This window comes from Amblyraja radiata, chromosome 34, assembly GCF_010909765.2.
Source record: "Amblyraja radiata isolate CabotCenter1 chromosome 34, sAmbRad1.1.pri, whole genome shotgun sequence".
Classification (NCBI taxonomy): Eukaryota; Metazoa; Chordata; class Chondrichthyes; order Rajiformes; family Rajidae; genus Amblyraja; species Amblyraja radiata.
This window is the reverse complement of record NC_045989.1, coordinates 8,625,627-8,653,199: the sequence shown is the minus strand read 5'-3', so window position 1 is coordinate 8,653,199 and position 27,573 is coordinate 8,625,627. Positions and strand designations below refer to the sequence as shown.

The window sequence follows — 27,573 nt, the reverse complement described above, 5'->3', positions numbered from 1 at the left end:
TTATGAGGGGTCTGATAATGGTGGCGATGTACCCCAGGGAATAAAGGTGGATGGGCGAGGCGTGGTGGGGGGGGGATGCAGGTTAGCTGGTTGCTCCACACGTCCAAGGAAGGCGATGGCTGGAGGTCTGCAGCAGCTGGGGCTTGCCTGGATCAGGCAACGCTCATAGCAACTGGAGCACGGACTGGACTTTGGAAATGGCGTCAAAACATGGCACCTCTCGCATGCGGAATCAGCGGGTCATTTCTGTACACTTGCTAATCGGGGACGTGCTTGTGTCCCCGATAACCAATACTCTACTGGACTGTAAAAAGAGAATGTCACTGAGCATTTACACTTTGTACATGTGACAATAAAATCACCACTGAACCATTGGATTAAGCTGTTCTTGAATCTGGTGGTATGTATCTTCTGCCGACGGGAGGGGGAGAGGGTGGGAGAGGGATGACTGGGTAATGAGTGTGCAATGATGTTGGCTGCTTTCCTGAGGCAGCGTAAAGTGCAAATAGAATCTAAGCCACAGTGGATAGATGCCCCACAGTGGTTTGACCAAATCTGGAAGTGATTTAGTTCATTTTACTACAGTAGAGAGTTTTATAAAAGTGTTTGTCACACCTCAATGCAACCCATATTCATGTTCAGCTCTTGGGTTGAAAAGTGCTGTTTGAAACAGCACAGAAATTAGTAGCAGGAGACGATTCAGCATTGGATCCTGCTCCAATGATCCTGCCATCTTCGATTTGAATACCCTATTGCCAACCACTCCATACTATCTGATGCCTTGTGTACAGAAATGTATTTACCTTCTTCGTAAATATATTCAGCGACATGGTCTCAACAGCGCTCTGAGAGAATTTTGTAGGCTCAGCAGCAGATGAGAAAAGTCCTTCTCTCAGCTAAGTCTCATCTATCATATACACCATATCACGAGATTGAAGCTCATTCCATTCTCTCCCCACTCTGCCATTCATTTCATCAAGACCGGTCAGAATTTAACATATTACAGCAAAATCCCATCTCGTTGTTCTGAACTCCGATGAATACAAAATGAAAATTAAGCGTCACCCCCCCTCCCCACTGACATGGAACAGTACAGCATAGGGACTGGCCTTTTGGCCCACAATATCTGTGCCGAACATGCCAAATTAAACCAATCCCGCCTGCATGTGCTCCACATACTATCTTTCCCTGCATATCCATGTTCCTGTATAAAAGCCTTTTAATGTCACTTATCTGCCTCCACCATCATCACTGCCAGTATGTTCCAGGCATCGACCACTCTGGGGGGAAAAACTTGCCTGCACATCTGCTTTAAATCCCCCCCCCCCACCCCTAACTAGCCTTATTTTCTCTTTCCCAATTGTGATGAAGGCTCCCAAACTGGAAACATTTTTCCTTCCACAGGTTCTGTCTGACCTGGTGAGTGTTTCCAACATTCTCTATTTTTACTTTAATGAGCACAGCCCGACCTGACCCAATCTTTCCTTATATCGCCATTCCACCATTGCAGGCATCAGGGTGGTCGACCTTCATTACACTCCCTCCATGGCAAGTATAGACTTTCTTAGATAAGGAGACCAGTGTGTAGCAAGGAACTGCAGATTCCGGATCATACTGAAGATGGACACAAAGTGCTGGAGTAACTCAGCCAGTCAGCAGCATCTCTGGAGACAAGGTGACGTTTCGGCTCGGAACCCTTCTTTACACTGGAACAATCTGAAGGGTTCCGACCTGAAACATCATTTATTCCTTTTCTCTCGAGATACTGTGTGACCTGCTGAGTTACTCCAGCATTTTGCGTCTTATCTTAGAAGACCAAAGTACTCCAGGAATTTTACTCTAGAAAATCAAATGCTGCTTATTATCTTGTACTTGGCTCAGCTCCTTCTGAATGTTGAGTTTACTGCTTCTCTTAAGGAGTATTCAGTTTGCCAACTTCACTTTTTTTACATTTAAGAGACAAAGCTAATAAAGCTGAAATGTTTGCATAGCGTGTGTCAGCACAAGACTTCTTCCCAGAAGAGAAACTTCCCCCTTGGGTCAAGGCAGGCTCCAATGCTAATTCCTAGATTCTGGTCGAAGGAAAAACACTACAGTCACTGGTGTTCGCAGGGAAACTGGGAGAAGTGTTTTAGTTTAGTTTTTTTTCAGTTTTAGAGATGCAGCATGGAAACAGGCCCTTCGGCCCACCAAGTCCACACCAACCAGCGATCCCCGCACACTAATACTATCCTACACACAAGGGACAATTTACAATTTTACCAAGCCAATTAGCCTTCAAACCTATACGTCTTGGGAATGTGGGAGGAAACCGGAGCTCCCGGGGAAAACACAGGCAGGTGACGGGGCGAACATATAAACAGCACCCGTGATCAGCATCGAACCCGAGCCTCTGGCGCTGTTACGCAGCTGAGCTGAGGTCAACGCACTGGATTGCTGGGGGCCAAATGCCAAAGCTGTTGGGAATTTGGCAAGTTGGTTCTTCAGAAATCAAGACAAGAGTATTTGTTTGTCAAATACACCGTGACACCGAACAATGTCTTGTCTTGTCTTTTTATTATTTGTTGTTTTTAGTCTGTTGTTAAATGAAGGTTTTAGTGTAGCTTTAGTTTTGTATTATGTGGGAGGTGGGGAGGGGGGAATGTTCTTTATCACTTTCCTCAACGGAGATGGGACTTTTTTTGCACTGCGACCTAACATCGTGGAGCTGGCAGTCCCTTTGCCAGTGACCGACTTCGGGAGCTCCAACCGCGGGAACCTACGGATTTAACATTGTGGAGCTCGTGGTCCCTGGTTAGGGATCGACTTCGGGAGCTCCAACTGCCCCTACGCGGGAGCTTTGATCGCCCCGTCGCGGGAGCCTCGATCGCTGGCTGTGGGAGCTTCGATTGCCCTGACTATGGATGGTTCGACTGCCCCGACCGCAGGAGGAAATGAGGAAAGAAGATAAGACTTTATTACCTTCCATCACAGTGGGGAATGTGGTGGAGCCGCTGTGGTGGATGTTTATGTTCATTTTTATGTAGTTGTGTCTTGTTGCCTTTTTTTTGGTATGACTATGGCAAAATAAATTTTTTGTATGCTGCATAACATACTTGGCTAATAAATTGATTACGATTACGGTATGACACAGAACAATAAAATTCTTACTTCTGGAACTGCGGAGGCACCTCAGATGCAAGAACAAGATGACAAAATACAATAAATCATTAGTTATTCTCAGTAAACTAGACCACGAGAGTGCAAAAACCAAAGCACATTCAGCGACCTTAGTGGTGCTCAGTTCCAAGAGAGAGTTGTGGTTCAGGTTACAAGCGAGAATGAAACATTTGATCTAACTTTGGGATTACCAACATTAAGGACTGTGGTGGCAATGGCGACGGCAAAGAATAATTTTCTTCAGAGGGCAATTCAATATCGTACAATTGTAGGTAAGAGGGAGAAGGGAGCAGCATAACTAAGAGCACAATAGAGGGGTCATTTGGATGGACTGCCAACAACCACATGGGAAAGGGCTTGGCGTATGAATTATTTATTTGCCTCCTACCCATTACACCCAGTGCAAATGCCAGAATGACCTGGAATGGAACCAGGCTAAGCAAGCCAAAGGCACAATTAAGTCAGTCTGGTCAGGCATATTTCTGATAAATCATTCTGGTGTGGATGGGTTGGGCGATGGTGTTTTGGCTTAGCTCAGGATGATTAGCTTAGTAAAAATATAATAGCCCAGTCCCACGGTGCGAGTTCATTCCAAGAGCTCTCCCGAGTTTAAAAAAAAATCAAACTCGTGGTAAGCACGGAGAATGAACGTAGTGGGTACGTCGGAACTCGGGGACGTCTCTTAGCGCCAACGGCAGGTACTCGGGAAGACTCGCTAACGGCAGGTAAGCACGGGAAGACTCGTGAAGATTTTTCAACATGATGAAAAATGTCCACGAGAGCCCCGAGTACCGACGAGTGGCCATTACCGTAAATCTCCGAGTTCGAATCCGGGCAAACTCGGGAGAACTCTTGGAATGAACTCGTACCGTGGGACAGGGGTTTAACTGTCAGAGAGTTTCAAGTTTCAGGTCAGTTACTTGTTTTTGTTTCTTTAGCTAATAAGTAGCAAGTGCAATATCCTCATATGCGTGACAATGAGTGGACCAGGTCCTGTGCTGTATATCTTATATGACGAAGAGCTTTGCTGTACCCCTAAGGTTTGGAAGAATGAGACGATCGAAATGAAACGTACACAGTTCTTAAGGACTTGGAAGGGTAGATGCACAATTAGCATTTTGCCTGGCTGGTGCGTTCACTCCAACGGTTTTTACCATTCAGGTCAGAGTGGAGGAGGAACTGCTTTGCCAGGGAGATTAATATTTGGAATGTCTGCCCAAGAGGGCTGTGGACACTCAACCATATAGTATATTAAAGATAGAAAATGAAGGATGTTTTAAATACTGTGGGAAACAAGATATTTAAAGTTAGTCTGCAAAGAATTACAGAGGGAATATAATAACATGACTTTATTTAAAGGCCACTAGGGGCCAAATGATGTCCCAGTGCTTCCAGTCATGAAGCTTGTTTAGTTCAGTTTTTTAGTTTAGAGACACAGCGTGGAAGCAGACCCTTCGGCCCCCCGAGTTCACGCCGCCCAACGATCACCCGTAGACTAGTTCTATCCCACAGACACACAAGGGACAATTTACAGAGGCCAATTAGCCTACAACCCCGCACGTCTTTGGAATGTGGGAGAGACCGGAGAAAACCCACGTGGTCACAGGGAGAACGTGCAAACTCCGCACAGACAGCACCTGTGGTCAGAATCTAAGCCAGGTATCAGGTGTGGTAAGACAGCAACTCTACCGCTGTGCCCATGATATTGAAGATTCTTCAGAAAGTCCCTTACACTTGGCACCATTTTAAACTATCTGAATAAATACAAACTCCACAGGAGTGTCAAGTACTGCCAAGCAATGATCATGGGAGGATTATGAGGGAAGGACTCTTGCATACTCTCCAGGCAGAAACCCACAAGATACAGCACAACCCCTCAAGAGACTAGCACACTGTTGAGAGATTACGCGTTTGAACTTCATATCTGACTCTACAGAACACTAACAAGTTTTTAAAAAAGCCATCCCATGACGTCACCAAATATGAACCAACTGAAGTTTTTTTATTGTGGTTAAAATATTTAAACAGATATTTTCAAGTAACTGGAAAGCAAGTTGTGCTGCCAAAGATATCATTTGTTTGCTGAGATATTAAAGTAAGGCTCTGTTTGTGTGTGCAGATGGACACAATGGATTCCTTCTCACAGTCTTGTGATAGAAAGTGTCATCCCCGGTGACGTCAGTGGCACCTACACCTTAAAATACTCTGCTTACCAATGCCCAATGTGGGCTCTGTTTGAACAAACGTATTCATTATTTAGCTTGTACGTCAGTGAGATCATTGTCTGTCTATACTTTGGTGGTTCCCGCTGTGGGATAAACGTTGCCCAAAACCCATGAACTCTTGGATAAACACAACTATCTTTTCTGTCGCGACCGTCGAGAGTGAAGGGAGACTCGTGCAGCAGAGAGCTGCCTGGTGTAGGGCTGCCGACAAGGATGAGTGGACCTGGCGAGGGGCACTGAGAACGATGGGGAAACCTGGCGGGGGACCGCCTGTGGCCACATGCGGCAGCATGCCTGGTTCGCCGACGCGGTCAGAAGATACAACTGTTCAATTAACTTTTTGTAACTTTGTCAGCACCAGAAACAAGGCGACTCTTCTATACTGCCCAGGTGAGGTCTGTTGTGCGTGTTTACTGGATTGTGTGCAAAAGAAAGCATTTCACTGTACCTCGGTACACGTGACAATAAGGTATAATCGAATCGAATCATTGCATGCCACATGCCTCCTGTAACGGCCCTTTGGCAAGCCATTGCTGGATGAGAGGTGTGCAGGAACGAGGAAGGAACTGCAGATGCTAAATGACACTGAAGATGGACACAAAATGCCAGAGTAACCCACCAGGACAGGCAGCATCTCTGGAGAGAATGGGTGATGTTTCGGGTTGAGACCTTTCTTCAGACTGAGAGTCAGGAGAGAGGGAAACTAAGGATATGGATGGGTCAGGGGGGAGAGGGAGATGCAGCTCTTGGAGCTCATTCATATTCCATTCTTCAGATTTCACTGGTCTTGGTGATGAATCAATGACATTTAAATAACGTTTTTGTTGAGGAACTCAGAGAATTACAGACACCAAATCTCCTCCCTCCCCCCAAAAAAATATTTAATTTATTTTTCCTTTCCTTCCAGACATTTTCACAATATCTATGACCAGACAGAATCAGAGTCTGCAAGACATTCACGATGTGTGAGCTGATGAGTGACGTCAGGGAGGAATGCAATGAGTCAACCTTCCAGCGAACCAACATCCACGCTGTTTGTGGCTCTTGCACTTTGATCAGAGAAGCTACAGAATTTTTTTTGACACCACAACAAAACTGGCAAATTCAACAGATCAGCAGAGAGGACTTGCAAACTCCAGCATCACATGCCATGAATCAATCGCACTCTATCCAGTCTCTTCTCAAACTTGCTCTCAAGGGCTATTTCAGTTCTGTTGAGGCAACATATGGTGACAAGATAGTAAAAACTCCAGATAAGCAAAAATCTCGCCAGGGCTCTACGGGAATAGGAACCACGGAGATTTTATGTCAATGCTTCTTGGGAATGGCCTGGATGCTGGTTGAATTATTAACTCGGAGCCAGAGGACTAAACTTCTGGAGGTACAGAGCACCCAGGAGTGCTTCACCTTACACACCAGCAGAGTAAATTCCTCACCAGCTAATGACACACAACCTATATACTGTGTGTACATGTGAGTGTATTTGGTGAACCGCAGGGTGGATTTGCTGACTGCTGCAGAACTGCAAGCATCTTCTGCCTCGTAGGAACTCTGCTCACAGTTGCATTTCCAACCTGCAGACAGTTTTGATCTTGAACTGTTCTTGGGAATAAAGTCCTGGTGTGAAGGCTTGTGGAGCCGGGAACTAGCCCGGAGGCTCTGTCGACCGCAGCCTGTCGAGGGAAGCCATCGAGCCCTGGCCCTGCTTGCCCCCCCCCAAGACCAGAGAACCGATGAGGAAGGAGCTGTGGGAGAGATTGGACGCGAGGAGCAAGGGCCAGTAGGAGGGTGAACGGGGGCAATGCCTCCAGAGCCTTCAAGGTCAGTCAAGGAGGCGTCCCCAGGGCACAAGATGGCCGGGCGAGGAGAGGGACGTTGGTTAGCAGAACGATCTGGTCAAAGGCGACGGAGCCTGGGGTTTCCCTGGATCAGGAACCACTCCACTAGACAGAGGAGACTTTGGAGATGGCGCCAAAACATGGCGGCGCCTGAAATGTGTAAATATGCAAAATATGCAGATGCACAAGTGACAAATAAAGCCCCATTGGACCACTGAACCTGGGGAGGACATGTATTTTTATCATAGGACTGTAGTGGTCTGAGATGGAGCAGCAGTGAAGAAACGTACATTCTGGTTTTAGCCCAGCAACACACTGCAAAGAGAGAGATCGAGTGGATATCCAGAGGGCTGAACCATTCAACATGACAGCAGGCAGCGCCTCCAAAAAGGAATTCACATCACCGGGGATTTACTGCAAAATAATAACATGGTTCAATACATTGTTTTTTAAATGTTATCAATTTGAAGAAGGGTCCCGACCCAAAATGTCACCTGTCCATTCCCTCCCCGATGCTGCCTGACCAGCCGAGTTTATGTTTTAGGAATACAGCATGGAAACTGGCCCTTTGACCCACCTATCACTGAGTCCACACCTATCACTGTTCGCCCACTCACACTAGTTATCCCACTGCACACTAGGGGCAACTTACAGAGACCAATTAACCTACAAACTTGCACGTCTTTGGGATGTGGGAGGAAACCAGAGCACCCGGAGGAAACCCAGGCAGTCAGGGGGAGAACGTGCAAACTCCACACAGACATTACTCGAGGACAGGCTTGAAGCTGGGACTCTGGCACTGTGAGGCAGCAGCTCTACTGCTGTGCCACCGTGCCGCCCAAAGTTACTTCAACAACTTGCGTTTGCCCAAGATTCCAGCATGTGCAGTTCCTCGTATATTCAAATTTTAATTTATTCTTAGCAAAGTGACTACATTTAAACAGCTTCCTTGCCCTTGCAAAAGTCAACTCACAGCCGGCAGTATGACTCAGCTCCCGTCTGCTCTAAGTGACACGATACAAGCTAGTAGCTGCAACGTAGCCTTGACTGAAGTTGAAAAGCAAATTGGCTTCAGCACAACAAAACCCCACCGAGGGTGAAAGCTGGACTGCAGAGTGCAGATGAAGAACGGTGGAAGAAATGCGCACATGCCTGTGGTTTTCTGCTCTTGCACTGCACCACATGCTGACTGCAGGCAAACTCTTGCAGCGTCCAAGCTCTACAGCACACAGCCAACTCCACTGAAACTCTCGAGCGCTTCCTCACAACTAAACCATTGCATTGTGAAAACACACACCACCAGATTCAGGTCTCGACCCGAAACGTCACCCATTCCTTCTCTCCAGAGATGCTGCCTGCCCCGCTGATTTACTCCAGTATGTTGTGTCTATCTTTGGTTTAAACCAGCATCTGCAGTGCCTTCCTACACCGCCAGATTCAGGGACAGTTTCTTCCCAGCTGTTATCACGCAACTGAACCATCCTACCACAACTAGGGAGTAGTCCTGAACTACTATCTACCTCATTGGTGACCCTCAAACTATCTTTGATCGGACTTTACTGGCTTTACCTGGCACTAAACATTATTCCCTTATCATGTATCTATACACTGTGAATGGCTTGATTGCAATCATGTATATCTTTCCATGGACTGGTTAGCACAACAAAAGCTTTTCACTGTACCTTGGTACACATGACAATAAACTAAACTGAGAATCAAGTCTTTGACTGGGGCTGGAAAAGATGCTACATGGGGCACTGAGGACTAAGACCACACGGATGCAGAGGTAGGAGACGGGTATCAGAACAGAACCCAAGCTGAGAAAGGGGAGAAATTAAGGCCATCAAGATTGGGAAGAAGGGACCCGACCGGAAACATTAGCAACGCACATTCTCCAGAGACCAGCTGCAGGAGAGAGTTCACTGCCTCGATGGTGGAGTGGGCCGCTGTAGGCCCAGCAACAGCCTGGGGCACAACTGGACCGAGCAGAGGGCGAGAACGTGGACCGGACGCGGCCTACAGCGGCAGAGAACACCACGGCTACGCTTGGCCAGGCCGACCCTGCTAATGCGGCCGGGACAACGGCCCTTCATGGATGGGTGAACGCACGCTGCACTTACAACAACTGAGACTTAAAAATGACACCAAACAGGCGACTCTGCATCCTGTCTCCGTGTACCACTGAGATGCACTTGTACTCTATCTGAGGTGCTTATCTAAGATGTATCCAAGTACTTATGTACAGTGATATGTACTGAACTGTATACAAACATGAATTTCACTGTACCTCAGTACAAGTGACAAATAACATACCATTGAACCATTGGCTGCTGCCTGACCCGACAAGTTACTCCAGCACTTTGTCTCTTTTTTTGTAAACCAGCATCTGCAATTCCACCCAAGGCCACCGAGTTGGACGAGGAATTGCCGAGAAATTGGCATTTTGCCAGGATTGATGAAGTGACAACTGATTTTCACAATGTAAACACAGAAAACCCAACTCCAATATCAACATCTGCAGGGATCAAACGAGGAAGTAGAGCAGCTGCCGAGGTTGAGAAAATAACAGAAGATTGAATGGGTGTGTTACTGTCAAATTAATCTCCATCTGGATAATATTCCGATGGCACAAAAAAGCACAAGAAACCATTGGATAATCAGTCAAGGAGCAGTGGTTAGAATCCAGGGCTCCAGGAGTGAAGGTGAAGAAGAACTAATGGGGCTGTCCCACTGTACGAGCTAATTCAAGAGTTCTCCCGAGTTTCCCCCGATTTAAACTCGGAGAATTACGGTAATAGCCGCTTGTAGTTACTTGGGGCTCTCGTGGACATTTTTCAACATGTTGAAAAATCTTCACGAGTCTTACCGCGTTTCCCGAGTGCTTGCCGTTAGCGTCACGAACCGCTAAGAGACGTCCCGAGCTCCGACGTACCCGCTACGTACTTACCACGAGTTTGATTTTTTTTTTAAACTCGGGAGAGCTCTTGAATTAGCACGTACAGTGGGTCAGCCCCTTAACTATGAATGCCAGACACGTTATTCCCTTTATCATGTATCTGTACTCTGTGGACGGCTCGATGGCAATCATGTATTGTCTTTCTGCTGACTGGTTAGCTTTCCACTGTACCTCGATACACATGACAATAAACCAAATTAAACACAGAGCAAACTAAGACTTGGGAATTATTTGATACATTGAGCATACCAAGTCTTGTTTGGCCATCTGGAGTATGGACCACAAAAATCGTCACCGTATTATAAATATATTGTGCTAGCATTTGAGCAAAGTGCAAAGAATCACAAGGATTAGAACAGAACAGAGTGAGTTTATAGACGAAACTGAGAAGCAGCAAAAGTGAAGCTGGATATTAAACACAGCAACGCTGTTTGAATGAGGAGAGCAGCAGCGATACTCGAGAGGAAAGCAAAAGAGTAATGGAGTAGAAAGCCACGTCGTTAGGGTTACAGAAATCTGGGTGCTTGAGTGGAAAGGCAGACAACGGCTTGTGTGAAGTACAAATATTAGTTTTAACCTGCTAAGCCCAGCATCCTGCTGCTGTGCTGAATGCTGAGAGTAACCAGAGTACTCAGCGTTGCTATTGGATTTGCCTGATGGAACTCGTCTCCCTCTCCTTGCACTGAAACATGTGCCGCTGCTGCACCACCAGCCAGCACTCCACAGTACCAGTAGACACCCTCACAATACCAGCAGATATGCACACACCCACCAATACCAGCAGACATGCCCCACACCACTAGCACACACAGCACATCGCACAGTACCGGTTCTAGCAGACATGCCCCACACCCCACAATACTAGCACAGCCAGCCACACACCAGCAGACACTCTATACACCTGACACCACCAGCAAACACACCAACAACACTAGCAGATACTCTACATCCACACACCACGAGCCAGCACCCCCCCACAGTACCAGCAGACATGCCCCAAATCCTACAGTACCAACAGAACCCCCCACCCGAACTCACAGTACCAGCCAGCATTCTACACACCAGCAGTGACACACCCCACAGCACCTGCGCACACACCACAGCACCTGCTGCTGCCCAACATGCAGCAAAGTCAAGGTCACCTCTCTGTGATGGAGCGCTGAATTGTTCATTACCTTTGTGACTGGTACAAATCTATCTCTCTGCACAATGACTCCGCAAGGCTCTGCACCAAAGGTGGCACCCACTGACGAAGGATTAGCCTCCATCAAGGCAAACTCGTTTGAAAGTTCAGTGCCTGGTCTGTGCTCACCTACAGCACTTACACTAAACGGCAGAAGCGGCCTTTTGCCTGCCTGAGCAAAGGGAAAAGAGAAAAGGAATAAAACTCTTATTCCACGGGTAGCTGACAACCCAACATTATGCAGATTGAATTCTCCAATTTTAGGTAACTACTGCATAACCCTTTCCCTTTCTCCTCCCAGCATCACCTCTCCATGTTCTCCTGGGATACTGCCTGGCCCGCTGAGTTACTCCAGCACTTTGTCTCTTCTTCAATAAAACTTTCATTATTTGCTTTATCTGCAACCCCTACACTTACAACAGGTAGCTGTGGAGATATCAGAGCAGATTTGGCAAGGACATCTTCATCACCCTTGGCCTGCTAACATCAATGTCCAGCTGATGACCAAACTTATTGTGCAAGTTGATTCAGACTGGCTGTGGAATTAAGAATGGGTGCACCTTTTTTAAACTGCACAGTGAAAAACAGCTCTACTGGAGACACCTTCAATCTATTCACGGGGCCACGCTTGCATCTTGAGGAAAGTACAGCTCTGCCATCATCTAGTTCGGACAAACACAAGGCACCAAAATCTGACAATACTGAGCTACCAACACCAAATCCATTTACAGCAACAGCAAGTTTTGGTATTCTATTTATCAGGGTTCTAGTGCCAGACAAAATGAGCACACAAAATGCTGGAGTAACTCAGCGGGACAGGCAGCATCACTGGAGCGAAGGAATGGGTGACGTTTTGGGTCGCGTCCCTTCTTCAGCCCATCCTTGAGAAGGGACGCAACCCGAAACATCACCCATTCCTTCTTTCCAGAGATGCTGCCTGTCCTGCTGAGTTACACCAACATTTTGTGTCTATCTTTGGTTTAAACCTACATCTGCAGTTCCATCCTACACAAAAATAAGAGCACTGCAGAAACACACCCCTTTTGGAAAATTATCTACACCCGAGGGAGGGGAAAACTCCATTTTCTTCAAGCCTCATCAAACTTAATGTCTAATCAGTTGTTGGAGCAGTCATATCTCTGGCACGAAGCATTTGGCAAACCATTCACTAGGTCGTGCGCGGCAGAAGCTCCCGATGGGCCACGGGCCGCTGACACACCCCGGCAAGCAGCAAGTCTGGCCGGTTAACCCGTCTGGAATAGGAGCCTCGCCTAAGACTCGTCTCCTGCTCGCTCCTGAGGAACCAGGAACTGGAAGGTGGAGGACGTTGGACAGAGGGTCGAGAAGAAAAACCGGGGGTCTTACATGGTCGGTTGCAGAAGTCACCCCCTGCGGCATGAAGGCTGAAGGTCAGGTGAGAGGGGGATGATGGTTCACTGGCGATCCGAATGGAGACTACGCCATGGCTATGACTTCTGGCCATCTGCAGCTGGGACCTTGAAAATGGCGCCAAAACCTGGCGAATCATGCAGATGCACTCAGTGGGCTGTTCACAAGCATTTGGTACTTAATCAGAGATTGTACTTATGTATGGTGATAATCTTACTGTTGTGTATGCAAAAGAAATGTCACTGTATCTTGACAATAAAAGAACAATTGAAACATGTTCCCAACACCCAAATCATATTGTGCTCCATTATCACATATATACCTAGTTCTACTGACACAAAAAATAGATTGAGAATTAAAGCTAGGTTGGTTCAACCAAAGATTCTCCTTAGGTACGAGTTGATTAAGGCACCAATAACTATCTGTTATATTACTCCACACGTGGCATTAAAATCATTTAGCTTCTTGAGAGCTCGACACATCACAAAATGCTAACCTCAGCATCTGGGTGTGCTGGGCATTTTCTTCCATTTAATCTGCCCGACAGATTAAATAATTATCTCCAAATGAAACAACCTTTTAGGAAGAAGCCAGCAAAAATTACAATCGATAAATCAACCAACATATGCTCGCGCCTCAGGGCTAGACGTACAATAGAACCATATTCCCGCTGTGCGCCACAGTGAGACAGTGGATTAACGCATTATCATTTCAGACGTGAACAATACCAATTCTCAGCTTGCACGCGGCACCCACACTTGGGCAGGACCCTTTGCTGCCTTGCTCAACACTTCAATGCATTCACCGATAAGAATAAACATGGCCCAAAGGCTAACAGAAAAACCCTACAGGCCAAAATATATATATTTTTTTAAATGGAGAAAATAATCAAAGCTTAGATCTCCTATTGTGGAAACATAATCACAAAACTACTGGAGAAGTAAGTATTAGATGAGTTATATCAGCTGGTTCTGATTATTCCAACTGATCTCATCCTGTTCTCAAAAAGCCATTAGTCAGGTCAAGATTCATTTATATAACACACAGCCTCAAGCCAACGAGCCAAATACATATCGTATTCTGCAATCCGAGTATACAGTTCAGAGGCACAGACGATAACTTATTATAATAAGAGTTCCCTTGAAAGATCACAGATGTTCTTGAGTTCTGTCACGGAAGATTCTGTCTCTGGGTTTAGACAGTTATAGTATTCTGGTTGTGCAAGGATTTGAATGACTTGGTCTTATGCACAATCCAGCTGGTATTGCAACGAGCCTCTTCATTGAAGAGGAAGAATTTCCTCGCTCGTTTCCGATACACACGACACCAAAATACTCTACTCTTGGGATTGAGGCTTCCGGACCGGCAAAACTCCTGTCGTTAAATTAACATGTGGAGGCCTGGATCAATTGCAAGGACATAGGGACCGAAATTAATAGGGACTCTACCACTGCGCCACTGGAGTAGCACAGTGGCATAGAGGTAGAGTTGTTGCCTTGCAGAGATCTGGGTTCAATCCCGACTACGGGTGCTGTCTGTCTGGAGTTTGTACATTCTCCTTGTGACCGCGTGTGGTTTCCTCCCACACTCCAAAGACGTACAGGTTTGTAGGTTAATTGGTTTTGGCAAACATTGTAAATTGTTCTGAGTGTGTCCATCAGTGTTAGTGTACGGGGTGATCGCTGGTCGGCGCAGACGCGGTGGGCTGAAGGACCCGTTTCCGCACTGTATCTCTAAAGTCTAAACTCGAGTAGCCTCTACAGCCTCTTGAGCTTGCTCCAGTCCACCATTTAATAAAGTAAAGAATTGATCTGATCTTTAGCCACATCTTCATTCTCCCTCAACTCCCCTTCAGTTCAAAGTTTTATCTCGGCATTGAATTTACATCACGACTGCACACTACTTGGGTAATCCCAAAGATTCAGAATCTCCAAAGGAGGAATTCCTCAATAGTCATCAGTGGCCAAGTCCTGCTTCCATAGTTCAATCCCTGCCCTACACCCCACGTTAGGACTTTGTCTTCCAGAGGTGCTGACTGACCCATTAGGTTACTCGGCATGTTTGTATTCTTATCTCTAACTTTGCTCAGTTCTGTTGGAAACTCATCGACTTGATGAACTTTGTTGTTCGTCTCTCCACAGATGGAATGAAATGGAATGCTATTTGTCATTCAAACCTAGGTTTGAACAAAATTACATTTACTACAGTTTTTTACATTACAAAAATGCAGTGTACTTTCAGCATTTTCTCCTCCAATCCACCTTTGCAATATTCCAGATGTCGCCTTTGTTTTTGACAAATACACAGATATTGGACAGATCCCACAGCAGGAACGTTGGAAATGTTGGAACAGAGGGAGAACGATGCACTTTAGAGACACCTGCAGATACCAAAGGTTCAATGATGGTTTAAATATTTGCTTTATACCTCAAAAGAGTCAGCCTTCACTCCAGGTACATTATTTGAAACTTTAGCTGACAGGGAACATCATTGGACATCACTGGACAGCAACATCAGTCAAGAGAAAGTAATTGTTGGAAGTTTCGGGTAGAGAACCTGGATCACGGTTGGGTGGGGACAAACTAGGAAGCTGGAAACGGAGCCACGTGGGACAAGATGGTGATGAAAATAAGTACACAGGTAGGACATGAGACTATATGAGGAGTCAAAAAAAAAGTCGAAGAGCGGGTGAGCGGTAGAACCCACGTCAGGTTGCATTGAGGGGGAATCACAGAATTCGCAAAGAGAGCAGGAAAACCTCTTCACTGTGCATGCCTTGTACAGACCTGGCAGTGGGGTAATAAAATGGAGACGCAGGAGACTGCAGATGCTGGAATCAATACATAACCTTTATCGTCACAGCAGTGAAATGTGGCACAGTGGCGCAGCGGTAGAGTTGCTGCCTTATAGTGCCAGAGACCCAGTTCAATCCCAACTACTGGTGCTGTCTGTACGCTGTTTATACGTTTAGTTTAGATTAGTTTAGAGATACAGAGCGGAAACAGGCCGGGTTCGCGCCGACCAGCATTCCCCGCACATTAACACTATCCTACACACATTAGGGACATGTTTTTACATTTACCAAGCCAATTGACCTACAAACCTCTACGTCTTTGGAGTGCAGGAGGAAACTGAAGATCTCGGAGGAAAACCACGCAGGTTACGGGGAGAACGTGCAAACTCCATACAGACAGCGCCCATAGTCGGGATCGAACCTGCATCTTCGGCGCTTCAAGTGCTGTATGGCAGCAATTCTACTGCTGCGCCACTGTGCTGCCTGTTCTCCCCATGATCGAGTGGGTTTTCACCAGGAGCTTCGGTTTCTTCCCACACTCCCAACACGTACAGGTTTTTGTAGGTTAATTAGCTTGGTATGAATGTAATTGTCCCTTTAATTGTCCCTTGTGTGTGTAGCATAGTGTTAATTTGTGGGGATTGCTGGTTGGTGCAGACTCAGTGGGCCAAAGGCCCCGTTTCCAGGGCCCTGTGTCTCTAAACCAAAGATCCTCCTGCGCTATAGGATCTTTGCTCTAAACTAAACTAAACTCTCCATCGCAGGTGATAGACTACTGACCGACATCTACTATAAACCCACTGACTCCTGTGGCTATGTGGACTACACTTCTTCCCACCTTGCTTCCTGTAAGAACTCTATCGCCTACTCCCAATTCCTCCGTCTACGCCGCATCTGCACCCAGGATGAGGTGTTCCACAACAGGGCATCGGAGATGTCCTCATTCTTCAGGGAACGGGGGTTCCCCTCTTCTACTATAGATGAGGCTCTCACCAGGGTCTCTTCTATACCCTGTAACTCTGCTCTCACTCCCCATCCCCCCACTCGTAACAAGGACAGAGTCCCCCTTGTCCTCACTGCCACGTACAACAAATAATCCTCTGATATTTTCACCACCTCCAACGGGATCCCACCACCGGCCACATCTTCCCATCTCCTCCCCTGTCTGCTTTCTGCAGAGACCGCTCCCTCTGTAACTCTCTGGTCAATTTATCCCTTCCCACCCAAACCACCCCCTCTCCTGCACTTTCCCTTGCAACCTCAGGAAATGCTACACTTGTCGCTTTACCTCCCCCCTTGACTCCATTCAAGGACCCAAGCAGTTTTTCCAGGTGAGGCAGAGGTTCACCTGCACCTCCTCCAACCTCATCTATTGCATCCGCTGCTCTAGGTGTCAGCTGCTCTACATCGGTGAGACCAAGCGTAGGCTTAGCGATCGCTTCGCCCAACACCTCCGCTCGGTTCGCAATAACCAACCTGATCTCCCGGTGGCTCAGCACTTGAACTCCCCCTCCCATTCTGAATCTGACCTTTCTGTCCTGGGCCTCCTCCATGGCCAGAGTGAGGCCCACCATAAATTGGAGGAGCAGCACCTCATATTTTGCTTGGGTAGTCTACACCTCAGCGGTATGAACATTGACTTCTCCAATTCCAGATAGTCCCTGCTTTCTCCTTCTTTCTCCTCCCCTTCCTAGCTCTCCCACAGCCCACTGTCTCCGCCTATTTCTTTCTTCTTCCTGCCCCCCCCCACCCACCAGTCTGAAGAAGGGTCTCGACCTGAAACGTCACCCATTTCCTTCGCTCCATAGATGCTGCCTCACCCGCTGAGTTTCCCCAGCATTTTTGTCTGCCTTAAACTAAAGTTAAAGTAAGATTTGAATGCACAACCTTTAGACTTGAACGCAGCATAAAAAGCAGTGGAGCTGAACTGCCCGGTGGGTGATCACCTTTGACCACGTTGAGTGACTATATTCCCAAGTTGGGTAGACCAGATAAACATCAGTAACTATCCAGGCATATCCCATTGAAATTTCTCTTTATTAGAATAGCTCTTTTATATAAACAAATTCCAATGCAAATTATTTCCAACGGTGGTTTCTGTATGCTCTGTACAACCTGTCACCATCTGATCTGCTGAACTTTGACGGCAGTGAAACAAAATACATGGACAACAGTTGGAGTGTTAGCCAAAACAAGGAAGCCAGCAGTTTGCCGTGTCCTGTGAAAGGAAATGACTGGGAAGGACTTGACTCTGACCGGCACTCCAAGAACGTTCATAAACATGGAGAAAGTCTTTGATAACTTGAAGCACTGTTTAGTTTCGAGATACAGCAGGGAAACAGGTCCTTCAGCCCACCAAGGGTAGATATTTGCAAGGGCATCACTATTTGAGAAACCAAGAACCAAGAGATGATTAACTTAGTCTAGCCCTTTATTTGAACATGTCTTCCCTCTCCCCCCCCCCATCCCCCGACTACCTCCTGTACTGTTGAAACTGTAATTGAGCTCATTAACAAGATTTACAGAAATGAAAGCAATCTTGATTAGCGCAGATGTCAGGGGTTATGGGGAGATGGCAGGAGAATGGGAGAGACAGATCAGCAATGATTGAATGGCGGAGTAGACTTGATGGGCCTAATGGCCTAATTCTGCTCCTATGACCACATGACCAGCCAACAAATTGACCTCGAATCCTGCCTCACGCCTCATAACAATTAAGAAGCAACTGGTTGGAACATTCAACTGTGATTGGAACACGTGTTTCCACCGGTCTCCACCGCCCGACTACTTTCAAAGGGAGTGACCTGCCCAGTCATTACATGGGGCTGTTAAACACAAAGTGCTGGAGATACTCAGCGGGTCAGGCAGCATCTCTGGAGAACATGGATAGGTGACGTTTCAGATCGGGACCCTTCTCCAAGTATGTGGGGTGGGGTGAGGTGGGGGTGAGGAGCTGGAGGGGAGAAAAGACCAGGACTAATCAGGGTTGGCAACAGATGACCACAGGCAGGGTGGTGCCCTGGTTGGCCAATTGTTGGTTAGGGAAGGTGTGATCTCAAGTGGGATACATTATGGCGAACTGTGGAACTGGCTAAACTACTAGGGCGCAGGAAGAGGGGGGGAGGAATTGAGGAGAGCGTGAGTAGAAGTTACTTAAGGTGAGCTAATTCAATGTTCATATTGCCGGATTGTAAGCTACCCAAGCGAATTATGAAGAGCTGTTCTTCCAATATGCGTATGGCCTCACTCTGGCAGGCCCAGGACAGAAAGGCCATTAGGGGAAGGGGAGTTGAAATGGTTGGCAACTGGGAGGTCGGGTAGGCCTAGGTGGACCAAGCGTAGGACCACGCTTGGTCTCACCGATGTACGGAGCCCACATCGGAAACAGCGGATGCAGTAGATGAGGGTGGGCCTGGAGTTGCACAGAGAACAGTCAAGCATGACAGATTTCCTCCCTGAATACGTGAGATTTAGAGAGCAATCTGGTAAAAGTTATTGAAATTAAGATTGGGCAGAGCAGAACGGAGAATAGCTGGAAGAACTGCAGGAGAATTCCTAAATTAGAGACTGTTAAGACAAGATATTTAGCAATAAACCAAACAAAAAAAGACAGATTTTGCCACAGGAAACAGGTGAGATATTTTAAGAACCTATAGTGATGGGTGGTTAAACATAGAAGGTTGAGGTGAGCTAGATGATATTCATGGCGTGAAGCAAATAATATTCTCAGCTACATTAATCAGTGACAACGGCCACATTTCTCTGCAGTCTCAGGTTTCCTCAATAGTGACCACAACAACCGAACAGTAAGATGTTATTGCCTGAAAACAACTTAGACCCACATCTCAGGAAAAGCTCAATTCAGCCTGCACCCATTTACCTGGAACTTCTTTAAGGGATTTTGACAAACGTATTATCTGTGTCATTCAGTCTTTACTGGAGAGTAATGAATGTTTTAGCAAACACAGAGTCAGTATCCTTCCCGCAGTGCCTACCCACACACGTTAGAGATGAATATCCATGATGCGCAGGGTGAGATTGGACAATTAACTTGCTTGTCAGCACCTCTCTCCCCTTCTTTGAATAAGTTCACAACCTTTAATGCTCAGCGGGTGATAAAATTAACCAGGCAAGCTCGAATTTAACTGTGTACACAAAGTGGTGTGGAATTATCTGCATTTGTTCTATTAGCTGGCAGTGCAACACACTGTTCCAATCCTGCAAAGGCTCTTGATAGGGCTTGAGGAGATTTTTTGGAATAGCATTTGGGATGAGAAAAGCGTGGAGAAACAAGACACCACGTGCTGGAGAAACTCAGCAGGTCAGCTAGAACCTCTGGAGAACATGGATAGGTAACCCTTTGAGTCAGGACCCTACTTCAGACTGAGTCTGAAGAAGAGTTTCGACCCGAAATGCCCCATCTTCTCCAGAGATGCTGCTTGACGCACTGAGTTACTCCCACACTTTGCACTTTTTTGTTGCTACATGGAGAAGCAAGGATAAAATTAGTTTGCAGAAACAGATTGAAAGAGGAAGGAGCAGGTCAGAAGTCAGGGGAATGAGCCCTGGGGAAATAACATGAAAGGGCTAGGCAATGACAATTTTAAAGTGCTGTCAGTGCCATAATGGACAGAATGGCCACTTCCTGCAGATGACTCGCCTTCAATGAAATGAAAATTGAAATTCAGAGCACGACAAAGGTCATTTTTAACCACTTCCGAGTGAACATCAGTCTGCATCTTACACAGTAATATAACAACGTGCAAACACACTAGACACAAAATGCTGGAGTAACTCAGCGGGACAGGCAGCATCCCTGCAGAAAAGGAATAGGTGACGATTCGGGTCGAGAATCTTCTTCAGACTGAAGGGTCTTGACCCGAAACGTCACCTATTCCTTTTCTCTCACTCTACATCAAGGGAGAAAATAATTATCAAAGGGAGTCAGACAATGAGTAGTGCAAGAGAAATTGGGAGAACAATCAGCAGCAAAACAATGTAGAGACAGGAAATGGAAGATGGGGCAGCCAAAATCTTTCAACAACTTGGAGCATTCCTGGACCGCACGGACTCTGTCCTAGATTCTTTTCTTCCCTTTATTCCAAACCCTTCCACTTTAAAATTTGTTAAAACTCAAACCTCGTTCAGTCCATGCACCCAGTGTTAACTTTCTTCACATACATTTGCCAGAACACTGAGAGAATTTGGACCAACGTCAAAAGAAGGAAAGCCGCGAAGGTCAAATTCTGCCAACTCCCACTGCTCACAAGAATGCATGTGGGAATCCATCCATTGTCCAGCAATAATCTCGAATCTCATGGAGTCTGTGGAATGCTGGGGCTTTATAAGGCACTGGTCAGACCGCATTTGGAATATTGTGAGCAGTTTTGGGCCGCACATCTGAGGAGGTATGAGTTGGCATTGGAAAGGTCAACAAGCTTACAGCAGGTTTACAAGAATGATCCCATGGGTGATTAGGTTAACGTATGATGAGCATTTGACTGCTCTGGACTTGTACTCGCTGGAGTTTAGAAGAATGGGGAGGGGGGGAGAAATCTCATAGAAACTTAGTGTAGGCCTGGATAGAGTGGATGTGGAGACTAGTCGGAGAACCTTGGACCCGAGGGCACAGCCTCAGACTAAAAGGTCCTACCTTTAAGAAAGGAGATGAGGTGGAATTTATTTAGCTAGAGGGTAGTGAATCGGTGTAATTCATCGACACAGACAGCTGTGGAGGAGGTCACTGGTTATTTTTAAAGCAAAGATTTACAGGTATTTGATTTGTAAGGATATCAAAGGTTATTGGGAGAAGGCAGAAGAATGGTGTTGAGAGGGAAATATGGATCAGTCATGATTAGACCAGGTGAAATAGACTCAATGCGGACAATTCTAGATCAGGCAGAGTAGACACAATAGGCCGAAGCCTGAAAAAAAAACACAATGCGCTGAATATACTCGGGTAGATAGCATCTCTGGAGGAGAAATTGTTGATATTTCAGATCAATAATAGTTTTAGTTTTAGAGATACAGTGTGGAAAGGCCTTTCGGCCCACAGCCGACCAGCGATCCCCACACATTAACACAAGCCTACACACATACACACACTAGGGACAAGTTATATATACCAAGTATACAAACACAAGCCAATTAACCTACAAACTTGTACGTCTTTGGAGTGTGGATGGAAACCAAAGATCTCGGAGAAAACACACGTGGTCACGGGGAGAACGTACAAATTCCGTACAGACGGCACCCATAGTTGGGATTGAACCCGGGTAAAGCAGCAACTCAACCGCTGCGCCACCATGCCACCCTGTTTCCAGCATTTTGTACACCTTTTGCCAACTTACTCAAGTACAATATTTAAATCGAGGTCATTAATGTCTACCCTGGTAATTGAAGTGTTATTTATTTGGCACAATTGAGATGTCATCTTTTGATGCAATATAAATAACAAGCTGGTAAGTGTGCAATAATATGATTGATATGACAGATCAATTAAATTAGGAAGACTGGTGGTTGATCAGAAGTGCATTTTTGTTCTATTAAATATTAGGATAACCAGTACACGCAATGTCCAAAAAGTAAATTAATGAGATGTCTTTCCAAGAGCACCTAGAATTTGATTTATTTTTATAAAATCATGTGGGTATTGAACCAAGTTAGTTATGAGCAATGGACATCTACACAAGAACAGACTCCTGATTCCCAAATCCAAATACCTACTCTGCCATTAACCCAACGTTTAGCGCAAGAAGGTATATTCCTGTGGTCTTCTAGAATGTGGTAACTTTGGATATCCTGATAGACAAATCTGCATAAATTCTATGGGATCTTCACTATTTCAGCATTGAGATGAAGTATATCCAGCATAGCATTAGACACCAGAGAAAGTAACCTGTTGACATTCACTAGTACTGAGTGAGCATTATTGAAGTTGGCATCAAGTCGTATCAGGAGATATTTGGCCCACCCCCTCCCCTGACATCAGTCTGAAGAAGGGTCTCGACCCGAAACGTCCCCATTCCTTCTTTCCAGAGATGCTGCCTGTCCCGCTGAGTTACTCCAGCATTTCGTGTCTACCTGATATTTGGCCAGATACTATCTGGAGAGCGAAAGTGTTAACGGCATGATCAGTGATTCACTTCAGAACAATAGAACATCTGAAATGTAACAGACTAAGTGTCACAGAAAAAGGGGGTTTAAGTGAAGAAAGAATAAAATGATGGACTGGGGTAGGTTGCTCCACAGATGGTTCTTGACCTATAATGTTGCCTGAACAAAAATAAACTTTGAACAATACCCAAGCTTAAGGTTCAGTAGCTTTGGATTGAAATTCTAGTGCAAACAGCCATGACGTCTGAAAAAGCAGAGTAGCAAAATTTGGAGATTAGTTTAGTTTAGAGATATAGTGCGGAAACAGACCCTTCAGCCCACGTCGACCAGCGATCCCCGCACACTAACACTATCCTACACTCACTAGGGACAATTTACAATTTTACCAAAGCCAATTAGCCTACAAACCTGTACGTCTGGAATGTGGGAGGAAATCGGAGCACCCGGAGTCACTGGGAGAACGTACAAACACCGTACAGACCACACCCTTAGTCAGGATTGAACCTGGGTCTCTGGCGCTGTAAGACAGCAACTCTACCGCTGTGCTACTGTACCGTCCAAGATGTTCAAGGGATCAGATCGCCATAACTTGAGGAAAGTTATGCTATAGGGAAATATGGAGCGGAGGAGGAATTGTGACCAGGCCAGGAGCCAACAGGTCAGTAGGCACCGAGTGTTTTTAAATGTGTAACCGAGGTCAAGAGAGGGGAAGTATCGGTGAAATTGCAATCGTGTTAGATGGTTAAGGATCTCCCGAGAGTAGATGCAAGCAAAGGGAAGACTCCAACACTAAGGTGAGGAGAGAACTAAGCTACAAGCAACAATGTTTGGGTTGCGAGAAAATGGAAGGAAATTGGGTGTTGCATGTGTGCAAGTCTGCATCGGCAATCATCGCTTTAAAGATGCCATCCTACAGTGGCGCAGTAGTAGTGTTGTTGCCTTACAATGCCAGAGACCAGAGTTCGATCCTGACTAAGAGTGCTGGCTGTATGGAGTTTGTACGTTCTCCCGCTGGCCACGAGGGTTTTCTCTGGGTACTCTGATCTCCTCCTACACTCCAAAGTTGTACAGGTTTGTCGGTCAAGTTGCTTTGATAAAAATGTAAAATGTCCCTAATGTGTCAAGTAGTGCTTGTGTACAGGAATCGCTGGTTGGCACTCATTCAGTAGGCCGAAGGGCCTTTATCCACACTATCTCTAAACTAAACCATGTTACAGCATGGGTTGGGCATGTCATTATCTTGCCACCAGCAAAAACAAAAATTGAGGCTATAATTGAGGTCCTGCTATTAGTATAGTCAATGTTAAGGCTAGCATGCCCAGGAGAATTAGTTGATATTTTATCTGGGTATTTCTCTAAGCATGCTTTTCCTGTCGGCACAAGGGGATCAAAAGACGATTAAATATTTTCAAACACAACTCTTTTCATTGGCTCCTGGTGCAGAAACCCCCCTGCTACCATCATCCAATCCACATTCTTGCCACTCCCCAATTATAAAAGATCACTCTTCTTTGTAAAACCCCCTAGTTCTCTAATCACTCTCAACCCATAGTTCTCCTGAGAGCGAAAGCCAATGTGCCCTGAAACTAATGACGTTTTCCCAGTCTTGGATTTGATGGGTGAGACAGCCAACTGGAGATACCTATCAGTAGTAGTTGGGCCATGGGCCATTAATGATGTGGGTTGGAGTTGGGTTTTTTGGTTATCTTTGGGAAACTGTGCTAATGCACGTTTTCACAAAGCTCAGCCCTTTTTTCTTAAAATCTTTCCTCCGCATTATCCAACATAAACAAGTCACATCATGAGTCACTGGCTGGCTATTACAGGCCTTGTGGTCTCAGGCAGAGGAACAAAATAGTCAGTACGCAGGCATTGGTTTTTAACATCTTTGAAACAAAGCAAATTAGAAACTGCACTATCAAGAGAGCGATGCTCTGTCAGGGGTGTCTGCTTTTGGGTTGGAGTAACCTCAGGACCCATCATCTGTTCTTTTTGATGAGGTGGGATTGTAGAAACAATGTTCACACAGAGAGAGTCATATGGCATGAAAACAGGCTCATCAGCCCAATTCATCTATGCTGACCAAGCTTTATAGATGAGCTATATTTGGCCCATATCCCATACAAAACGTTTACATAGGCACATGGATACGCAGGGAATGGAGGAATAATGATAACGTGCAGGCAGAGGAGATTATCTTGGCATCATGGTGGACTGAAGGGCCTGTTCCTGTGATGTACTGTTCTATGTTCCAAGTGCATCCTTGACATCATGTTAATGTTAGTCTTTGCATTTGGCATATATCTGAAGTACATTATCAGAGAAGAGTATGATTTGTCAAACGTGTTGATTTTGCACGCGAGGATAGCTATTTTAAATAGTTGCTTCGCTCCATAGATGCTGCCTCACCCACTGAGTTTCTCCAGCATTTGTCTACCTTCGATATTCCAGCATCTGCAGTTCCTTCTTAAACATTTCGTAGTTTACACCCCAGCGGTATGAACATTGACCTCCAATTTTCGGTAGTCCCTGCTTATTTCTTCTTTCCCCTTCCCTTCCCAGCTCTCGCCCAGCCCACTGTCTCCGCCTCTTCCTTTCTTCGTCCCCCCCCCCACCCCACCCCCACATCAGTCTGAAGAAGGGTCTCAACCCGAAACGTCGCCTATTTCCTTTGCTCCATAAATGCCGCCTCACCTGCTGGGTTTCTCCAGCATTTTTGTCTACCTTTGATTTTCCAGCATCTGTAGTTCCTTCGTAAATAGTTGCTTCATCAGTCTGGCCTTCCCTTTAGGCACCGGGTTTCAGGCACCACTTGACTTTCATCATAACTGTCCTTTGCAACTTAAGGCAGTGAAATAAACTAGCTCACAGAAACAACTCCCAAATGAATAACATTCCCTTTCTTTTTGTCGGTCTGAAATAAAACCAAACCGAGGCAGACATTCTTGGTGGGGTGTTAAAAGGCGATTGGATTGTGAATAAACATTATGACTTGCTCATGAACATCGAAAAGAAATGTGAAGTGCTCAGTGGCAAGCTAAACAACCCTGTCAAGTTTAAAATAGTCAAAAGTAATATGGTTGTGGAAAAGATTCAGCAAGAAGATTGTTTGCTAAAAACAGGAGCAGGTTTAGGTCTATTATTGTCACATGTACAGAGATGCAGTGGCAAGCTTTGTTTATGCATGTTATCCAAATAGATCAGATATACAATACATAGATACAATCATTTCAAACTCAAATACAATAGATAGAGCAAAGAGGAAGATAGAGTGTAGAATATTGTAGCACATCAGTTCTATAGACAAAGTCCAATGTCCTCAATGGGGTAGAGGTGAATTGAACAGTATCCTAGCTCAGAAGGAATGCGAAGCCAGATTACAGAGGGGATTCCTGAAGGGCCTGTCCCACTTTCACAAGGTAATTCACGAATTCTCCTGAGTTTTCTTCTCGATTCAATCTCGCAGAATGTTCGTAACAAGTACATAGGAGGTCGCAGGAGTTCGCAGTTATATTGTAGCGGCTCGTTAAGTTAGCCGTAGCTACTCGTGGTATCAGGTAAGTCGGGACGTTTTTTCCAGCTCGATAAAAAATGTCCACGAGTAAAAAAAATGGTTGGGATGAAAGAAACTGCAACTTTTTACTCGTAAAGGGGGCATCGAAATAGTCGTGGGAATTCGTAGACATACTCGTAGGAGTTCGTGAACATAGTCGTGGAAGGTCGTAGGAGTTCGTAGATCACCACGATCTTGATCTTTTTTTTTAGGTCCTTTAAACTCAGCAGAGGTTTTTTATTAAGTCATGAAAGTGGGACAGGCCCTTGAGGCTGGTGGTGTGCAGGCTAAAGGGCTCGTTCCTGTGCTGTACTCTTCTATGTTTGTGGTTTTATTGCTTCCCATTCCAGCGGCTGGAGCACAAAATGCTTGGCTGCTATTCCAGTGCAATGGCAAGGTGTGCTGCACTGCTAAAGGTGCAATTTTCTAAAGATTTAAACCAAGATCCTAAATGCATGCGTCATCCACTTTATGTGCCAGGTGTAGCGCACACTGACTTTCATCATAATCTCCTGTGGTAATGAACTAACATTCAGTAGCAAGAAAGATCAATGCAGAAAAGGGAAACTTATCCCCAGAACCCAGATGGCTGAGCGACTATTTATTCCTCAATCAACATCACAAAGCAATCTCATTGCTGGACTAAACTCCGAGTGTGCTGGAAACCTGTGACTCTTGGCGAGGCACTGTGCTAACTCCACACAGGAGCAGCATTGAATGCTTTATCTTCCTTCATCATGCCGTCTTTCACCCTCAGCTTTAAAATGCCAAAAAATATCATTGGAACATTTATGAAAAGTAAGGGATTTAAGAGATCCGAAAACCACACAGGGAAGTTTTGTTTGAACATTTCCATTGAATTAAACCAGGGTCCAGGGAGATGACAGGACATTTCACCAAGCTTTCTATTCTCATTTCTTATTACAAAAAAAAAAAACTTGATGTATCACAAACAATGTGATATATCAATGTCAAGACGTTATGGGTGTGAAGGTAGGAGAATGGATGGAAGATAGATGGAAAGATAGATCCGCCTTGATTGAATGGTGGTGTAGACTCGATGGGCTGAATGGCCCTGGCCCAGTTCTGCTCCTATGACTTATGAACAATATTTCCTACAAAACACTCCAATAACTGGGGCAAAACACTCCTTTACTGGGGCAAGACAGTGATGCAGCAGGTAGAGCTGCGGCCCGAGCGCTGGAGTCACAGGTTCGATCCTCACCACAGGTGCTGTCTATGTGGAGTTTGCATGCTCTCCCTGTGATTGCGCGGGTTTCTTCCGGGTGCTCTGGTTTCTTCCCTCATCCAAAAGACGTGCGGGTTTTTGGCTTAATTGGCCTCTGTAAATTCCCCTTAG

At 45.7% G+C, this 27,573-nt stretch overlaps 1 protein-coding gene and 1 long non-coding RNA gene across 9 annotated transcripts in view; one reads left to right on the top strand and one right to left on the bottom strand.

The window, feature by feature from the left end:
* Positions 1 to 27,573, bottom strand: part of akap13 (A-kinase anchoring protein 13) — a 394,804-nt gene that overhangs the window by 311,416 nt on the left and 55,815 nt on the right. The gene's annotated exons all lie outside the window — the stretch shown is intronic.
* On the top strand, positions 1,970 to 21,473 carry LOC116991724. Its single transcript, XR_004416882.1, has 3 exons — positions 1,970 to 1,981; positions 19,201 to 19,206; positions 21,317 to 21,473. It is a non-coding gene; the product is annotated as an uncharacterized LOC116991724 (long non-coding RNA).